The sequence below is a fragment of the Gopherus flavomarginatus genome, chromosome 10 (assembly GCF_025201925.1).
Source record: "Gopherus flavomarginatus isolate rGopFla2 chromosome 10, rGopFla2.mat.asm, whole genome shotgun sequence".
Classification (NCBI taxonomy): Eukaryota; Metazoa; Chordata; order Testudines; family Testudinidae; genus Gopherus; species Gopherus flavomarginatus.
In genome coordinates, this window is record NC_066626.1 from 33,725,550 (window position 1) to 33,734,312 (window position 8,763).

At 37.8% G+C, this 8,763-nt stretch overlaps 1 pseudogene; it reads left to right on the forward strand.

Moving 5' to 3' along the window:
- The first annotated feature begins 5,759 nt into the window (after positions 1 to 5,759).
- LOC127030189 (zinc finger BED domain-containing protein 5-like) lies at positions 5,760 to 8,032 on the forward strand (annotated as a pseudogene).
- Positions 8,033 to 8,763: the final 731 nt, after the last annotated feature.

Here is an 8,763-nt window from a genome sequence, read left to right on the forward strand (position 1 = left end):
TGACCTGAAGAGTCTGATCAGTAATCTTGCTGGAAGCATGTGGTGAGAATATAGTTTGTTAAATTAGGCACTAGTGAGAGTTTTATCTTTATTTTTTCTTGTAACTAATTCTGACTGTTATGCCTCATTACGCATACTGAAAATCTCTCTCTTTGTAATTAATACACTTGTTTTATTGAATCCAGTGTGTTTAAATTGAAGTTTCTGGGTAACTCTATTTAAGATAGCAAGATAGTGTATATTTTTCTTTTAAAGGAATAATAGACTTTATATAATTGGAATGTCCAGGAGAGGTATGAACAGTACAAAGCATACATTTCATGGGGAAAGTCCAGGAGTGTGAGTGTGTTGGTATCACCCTGCAGTATAACCAAGGCTGGAGCCAGGACATGACTGGCAGGCTGCAGTTACGCAAACATCTGGAAGTGACCTGCATGCATGTAGCTGGCTGTGAACAGTCCAGGTTGGGAGCTACAACAGCAAAGCATTGCAAGGCACCCCAGATTAAAGAGAAGGGGTGACACAACTCCCCACTGGTCTGGATTGTACCCCGATATGTCACAGGTTCTCTGTGCTAACTATCCTATTGGGATACTGGGAAATTTAATAGCAGATGCAGGTTTCTTCCTGTGTCCGTTGATCAGTCCCTAGAGACACTTTAAAATTTCAATTTTATTAGTTCCAGCAATCATCATTTTTAGAGATGTGAAGGTTGCAATGGTTCATTCCACTGAAACAGATTTGCACAAGCCATTTCTTTTGACAGACTTTATCTCCTTTGTGTGTACTAAATTAATTGAAAACACTGTGCCAATAGTCCTTCACCTGACTCTTCTGAGGAAGAGTGCTCACAGGATGCAGATTTCCTCAGACGAGTGGTTGAATATTTGTAAGATGATCAGTTCTTTAGCCATAAGCTCTAAGTATTGCCTAGTTCATTATTTTACATAGTTAATGAACTGTAGAATATGCCTCAGAGGCTGTGAAAAGAGTGTTGTTGATGCAGTGATGAGTTGGAAGCTTATATCCACTTATGGGAATGTGCAGCAACTGAAAATGTCTGGAATGAATTTTTAAAGATTTTCTTCAACGTTTAACTTGAGAAAAATTATACCCAATAACATGTAAGTGCTGCATTTGGGGAAATTGTTTTATTAAACATTTCCAAACATGGGAGTACAATGATATACACATCAATAAATCAGATGTTAAAGGGATTAAGAACTGGATATCTGACAAATCTCAAAAAGTAGTTTTCATTGAGGACTCATCAAATGAGGATGTTTCCAGTGGGGTTCCACAGGAATTGGTACTAGTCTTGATACTATTTAACATTTTCATTCTGTTTAGCCAATGACTAGACCTTTATCCTGTACAATCATAACAAAAATTGTAGAGATACATTCACTCTGTGTTGTTGACTGTTGTGTGAAATTGTATGTCCCGACATAAGTGGCCTGAGCCCAAGTTACTTAAAAATTCCTTTCCGTCTCCAACCTGCCATTTGAACAATATTTTTCTGAAACCCTGGAACTACTGTCCAAAGGGAGAAAGACAGCTAAGGAAAGGCACTCTTGGTGGTGGACTGTATGGCTGTAATTTGCTACCTCAGGAAGTATATTTACCTAACAACATGCAGCAAGAAAAGAGCTAACTGCATTTTGAGTGTTATAACAAGATGCTTTTCTTTGCCCATGTTTTGGCTGATCATAGTATGGAAAGCTGAATCTAAGCTGACTTCTGAATTCTAAGGTGACTGTCCACATCCCTCTCAGATCTCTTACAGCTACGGGATGCAAGGGAGCATGACATATTGTTACACTTAATTGGAAATGTTAATGACCCAGTTTAGTACATGTAAAGTGCCATACAGACATGGCAGTGCACAAATGCATGTAATAATAATAATTAATAATATGCTATAATTGTATAAATGTGGTTAAAATAACGCAGTCAAGTATGGTATTTCCAGACAATAAAATATCTTCTTGAATGAAATGATGAAGATTCCCGGAAAAATACTTTGGCCATGCTAGTGTTTCCACTTATGCTGGGGAAAACCTAGTTTTTTCCCTTCTCAGTTTGTTCCATCAGGCCCAAAGAGATGTCTCCTGAGTCCTTGTTCCTTGGGATAAAATCCTGCTGTCTACATATCCACAGAGCATGTATTTCACAGCAGTTACCCATGCTACACATTATAACGACATTGGTGCTGAGTTCATTTGTAATTATGTGCTTTTTCACAGATGACAGGCTGCTGCTGTTCTGAACATCTCTCAAATGTTCAGTGAAATGATCAGACAAACACCTGTTTGTTTCTTCAGTCTGTATAATTTGTAACATTTTTGCAGATGGAGCAGTACACAATTCTCTTAGAGGTGCATTTTAAGTAGTCATGAATGACGAATGAAACGATGTTGTAAAAGCACTAGGAGAAAATGTTGGAAAAATATAGAGATTAGAAGCCTCCAACTGTTCCCACTCCCATTCAATTTGTGAAGAGTGGGAGAAAATTTCAAGACTGCAAATGTTCCTCTGCTGGTACCTTGCCATTTTTCAGCTATGAAAAAGCTACTCTGTAATACGTAAGTGAAGTGGTTTACCCAGCTGATAAGTGTGTGCCACTTTATCGTTTTTGGCAGAGATTGGTGTTTCATCATTTGGACAGATCAGGTACTTACTTTGTGACTATCATATAATTTAAAATGACATTGTTTAAAATGGTGACAAAATGACAAAGTGCTGATCACAGGTGGAAATTTAGCAGTTGGAAAGATTCATCTAGGCAGTATTGAGTAGAAAGTGAGTTGAGAGAGCAGTCTGGGCTTGTTTTATTTGTTTATTTACTTTTTATTTTTAATCTTTATTGAATCACTGCAAAGTGACGCCAGAGGTGTGAATTATATCTTGAAACATCTCAAATTCCCTATTTGTGATGAGGTCTGTGTGAACCACAACCTCTTTTTCCAACCATGATTTGGTCACCTATTTATGCAGGATTTTTCATCACACTGGATGATGATAAAATACATTAAAGTTAAGTGACAGGGGGGTTTTTGTTTGTTTTTTTGTTTTTTTTTTAAACTCCAGAGTCAACCACATCTTTGCTCGGACCTGGTGTATTCATGTCACTGTTGTAAGAAAAAAATAATTGAAAACATAGGACTGGCTCCTCAGTAAATTAGCATAGTTCCATTTTTTGGACTTCATTCAATTTACAGCAGCTAAGGATCTGGCCAAGAGTTAGAAGATACAAAGTCTTTTTCTTCTTTACTCATCCATACCTCAGGAAGTATATTCACCTAACAACATGTAGAAGGAAAAGAGCTAACTACATTTTGAGTGCTACAACAAGATGCTTTTCTTTGCCCAAGTTTTGGCGGATAGTACTATGGAATGCTGAGCTCTAAGCTGACTTCTGAATTCTAAGATGACTGTCCACATCCCTCTCAGATCTCTTACAGCTACAGGATGCAAGAGAGCATGACAGGGAGACCTGACCTTTACCCCGGAATAAGGGTGAGGTTATCAAAAAAAACCCAGAAGCAAATCACCAACAAACAACCCCACCCCCCCCCGACATGCACTTTCTAGCCACAGTCCAATTATTAGAAAACACTACTAATGCACATAATTTCTTCTCCACTTAAATTATAGTTTGTTTATTTATGCCATAATCAATTGTTTTCAGAATATTAAAATGTGATTCATGAGCCAGGAATACACAATAGGGGCATGCATAAATATTGCCTGGCATAAAAATTGTGATCGCTTTCAGAAATCTGCTTATGAACTTGGACATTTGGGTGAAATATATTCATTACCCCAGGAGCACTAAAATGAGTGGATGTGAATTGGGTTATGACAGACATAGTATTGGCCAGTCAGTATTGATAGCTAATAGTAGGAAATTGCCCCAGGGCTGTAAATTTACTGCTGGCTGCTACCTTTACTCTGGTGCAGAGGGCCAGCACAAAGTCTATGCACCACTGAAATCCTACATAAGATCTGTTTTAAGCGCTTTATTGGGATGTCAGCAGTTCAGAGGTCTTGCACCACTGGTGAATACCATCTTTGAGTTGAGGGGTGTGTCATAAACAGGTAGTTAAGGGTTAATGTCTCTTTTACCTGTAAAGGGTTAACAAACAGTGAACCAGACACCTGACCAGAGGACCAATCAGAAAACAAGATACTTTCAAATCTCGGTGGAGGGAAGCCTTTGTTTGTGTTTTTGGTTTTACTTTGTTCTCTCTGGGTCCTGAAAGGGACTAGACGTGCAACCAGGTTTCTTGCCAATCTCCCTGCTACAGTCTCTTGTATATTCAGAATAGTGAGTATTAAGTAGAACAGGCGGTTATAGTCTTTTGATTGTTTTCTGTATTTGCAAATGTTTAGTTTGCTGGAAGTATTTTAAATTGTATTTTGCTGCGGGGGAGGGGGTCTCTCTAGTGTCTATAAGCTGAAAGACCCTGTAACTTTTACCATCTAAATTACAGAGACAACTTTTACTTTTTTTTCTTTCTTTTTATTAGAAGTTTTGCTTTTTAAGACCTGTTTGATTTTTTCCCCTTGTTGAGGCTCAAGGGAATTGAGTCTGTACTTAACAGGGAAGGAGAAGGGAGGGGAGAAGGGGGGAATCCCTTTGTTTAGATTCACGGAGCTTGAATCTGTCTATCTCTCCAGGATAACCCAGGGAGGGGGAGAGAAGAGAGGGGGAACCAACCTGATTTCTCTGTGTTCTGATTCAAGGAGTTTGAATCATGGTGATCTCCTAGGGTAACCGAGGGAGGGAAAGCCTAGGAGAGGCACTAGTGAGGGAAAGAGTTTACTTTCCTTGTGTTAAGATCCAGGGGGTCTGGGTCTTGGGGGTTCCCAGGGAAGGTTTTGGGGGGACCAGAGTGTATCAGGCACTCCAAGTCCTGATTGGTGGCAGCTATCAGATCTAAGCTGGTAATTAAGCTTAGGGGAATTCATGCTGGTCCCCCAACTTTTGGACTCTAGGGTTCAGATTGGGAAAATATACCATGACAGGGTGGGAGTTAGAAGAAAGACTCGATTGGCACAAAAAGATTACTTTTTAAAGTGCTTAAAATGATAAAATATTGAAACAAAAGTAATAAATATAATTTTCTATACATGCAAATAGAGTACTAGAAAATTGTTATCACATGGGTTTATATCTGATCTCAAAGATTAAGTTCCTTTAGAACAACAAGTTTAAAAATAAGAGTTGAGATTAAGAAATAGGCCTAGGTCCTTGCTCTATTTGAAGTCTATTTTTGCTGCTGCTGTTCCCATTGGTTTCAGTGGGAGAAGAATTGGACCAAGAAGCCCATGGCTTTCTTGGGCTACAGCCCTAGCAAATATTCTTACAGAAGATTTTTTATTCTCGTTGGGGTTGGCATTAGAACACTAAATCACACAGATTAGGAACCCTAGTGGGGCTGAGTGATGGCATTCAACCCAGCTGCTTTAGCTGGAATTCTGCAAGGAGAGCTATGCCTGTAATGTCAACTCTGTTTCTGCTTTTGCCATTAACCTAGCTCAGTGTTCTCCAAACTGTGTTCCACGGAACACTGGTGTTCAGCACAATGTGAATAGGCGTTCCGTGAAAGAATCATAATTAGAAAAAAAGGCCTTTACCTTTTTTTAATTTTAAATTTGGCATATTTGAAATGTAGTTTACAACTCTTTTTGAATGACTATAATTTAACATAAAACTCTTTTTCCGGTTATTGATAGATTTCGTATTGAATATCATGGCGTAAAGAGAACGTGGCACGCAAGCATGTTGATGTTTCAGTTAGTGATGTCGTACCCCTTCCGCTTCAGGCTGCGTGAACTGCAGTGGTATGCACACACCAGTCCCATTACGCCATGCTGAATATAACATTCACTCAACATGTTCAAACCTGTGGGTCTTTACCATGTGTGCGATAAGCACAACTAAACTAGCTTCGCTTGAAACAATATGAATATTTGTGGCAAACAAAATTTGACAAAAATCAGTATTTCTAAATATTGTTACTAAACCTAATAACCATGGATTTGTGGCTAAAAGAAGGAACTTTGAAACAAAAAGCAAGTTCTTCTGGTACTCCACCTGTGGCCAAAATAAACAAGCAAAACATTGTGACATTTTAAAGCGAGGATGAACAATCACAGTCTTTTGTTGCCGAAAACTCTGTTAGTACTAGTGAGTTATCCAAGGTGAAAGAATTTCCACCAAAGTATATCAAAAAACAAGAAGAAGCAGGTGTTAAAAGACTGAAACGAAAGTAAGATGAAAGTTATTTGTCTTTTGGTTTTACGTTTGTTGGGAATGAAGATGAGCCAGATGCACAGTGTGTCCTGTGCAACAAAATACTAGCAAACAGTTCATTGGCTCCTGCTAAACTTCATAGGCATTTGGAAACCAAATGTGCTGAATACAAAGACAAAGATATAAGTTTTTTCAAGAGGAAGCATGACTCACTTGGAAATTGTAAACTTTTGATGATTAAAATTGCTAAAACAGACAACAAAAGTTCAACAGAGGCATCTTATTGAGTAAGTTACCGTATAGCGCTTGCCCGAGAAGTTCACACTATTGGAGAAACACTTATCAAGCCTTGCATGAAAGATATTGTAATGTGCATGTTGAGTGAGCAGTCTGGTAAAAAAAAAATTGATGCTGTACAGTTGTCAAATAATACTGTTGCACGCCGTATTAAAGATCCTGCCGATGACATAGAAAAAGAGTTAGTTTGCTGACTGAAAATTTGCCATGAGTATTCATTGCAGCTAGATGAGTCCACTGATGTTTCAGGACTTGCTGTGCTACTAGTATTTGTCCGATATAGATTTAATAATAATATGTGCTCTTATGTGAATCTCTGCAAAGCAACACAATTGGAGAAGAAATATTCAACTGCATCAATAGTTTTATCAGAAAGCATGAAATTAGTTGGGGAAAATGTATTGACGTATGTACTGACAGTGCTCAGGCAATGATCGGGAAGATGACGGGAGCTGTAACGCGAATCGTAAGTGTGGCACAAGAAAGCACTAAGAGCCATTGTGTTCTACACAGACAAGCACTTACAATTAAAAAAATACCAGCATATCTGAAAATTGTGCTCAATGAAGCAGTACAAATTTTCAGTTTTGTCAAATCTTGACTACTTCAATCCAGGTTATTTAAAATTTTGTGTGAGGAAATGGGTAGTCAGCACAAAGCGCATCTTTTACATACGGAAGTGAGGTGGCTATCCAGAGGAAAAGTGCTTGTGAGACTTTCTGAGCTTCGCAGTGAACTACTAGTAATCTTCACTTCAGATAATTCAGGATGAAAATTTAATGACTGTCTGACAAAATCCTCCTGGCTAATGAGACTTGCGTATCTTGCAGATATTTTTGCAAAATTAAATGAAATTAATCTGTCACTGCAAGGAAAGAATGTGACCATTTTTACTACAATGGAGAAAATTTCGTCTTTAAAAAAGAAACTGGAATTCTGGGTATCTTCTGTAGAACAGAATAACTTCGACTGCTTCCCTACAGTACATGAATTTCTGACTGAAATAAATTCTCCAGTCCATGAAGAAGTTTCCAGCACCATTTTACAGCACTTACTTGACTTGCAGGCCTCTTAGAATATTTTCCTACAACTACTACTGATAATGCTTGGGTTCAAAATCCGTTTGTATTTACAGCCAAACCAGTCAGCTTTACTGCGCACAATTATGAAAGCCTAATTGACTTAATTTCTGACTCTGATTTGAAACAAAAGTTTAAGGATCTTCTGCTGAATAATTTTTGGAGCAGCCTAATGGAAGAGTACCCTAATGTGGCTAAATATGCAGTTTGAGTGCTCCTTCCTTTTGCTACTACTTATTTGTGTGAGACAGGATTTTCGTATTATATTGAAACAAAAACCAAATATAGGAGTAGACTTGATGCTGCACCTGACATGATGATTCAACTTTCCAGCATTATTCCTAATACTAAGCGAATTTGTGATAGAAAAACACAGAAACACCAATCCCATTAAATCCAAATTTGTATTTCTGTTTATAAAAATAGATTTTCCTAGTAAAAATCTAATTTGTTTGGTGTTTGTTTATATATAAAAACAGTTTTTTTAAGTAGAACATTGTTTTTAATTTTGACTCTTGCACTTGATTTTTGTACTACTTTATACTTGTACTACTTTACTGCTTTCCCGTTAGAAATTGTTAGCTCAAGTTATTTTAAATTTGTATTTTTGCTTTGTTTTATAAAATAAAATATATTTGAGCATAAATAATGCAATCTTTTTTTGAAAACCAAATGACTACAAAACAATATAATAAGTGTTCCTTAATAGGCTAAAAAGTGTTCTGTGGCCAAGAAAGTTTGGGAAACGCTGATCTAGCTTCATATTAATAGCCAGAACTGTATGCATGTTGAAAATAGAATAGAAACACCTAGTCTTAGTCAGTTTCCAATTGTTTCTCTCTTTACTCCAGGACTCTCAACTCTCCAGGACTGCTCTGTTGTCAGGGAAATACAGTACAACCCTGTAACCACAAACCCACATTAAATGAAGTTTAGTAATATCCCTCAGGATTATACTTAGCTCTTCATGGCACATCTGGTTCCCAAAATCTGTAGTGCGGTGAGGTGGATACTGTCCCATGATTAGTGGAACTAGAGTCAGAGGGCCCATCTGTTACTGAGGGGACACCAGAGAAACGGCAAGTTAAAGATAGAAGCAATTTGGCCTTAGGGACAGAACAGTCC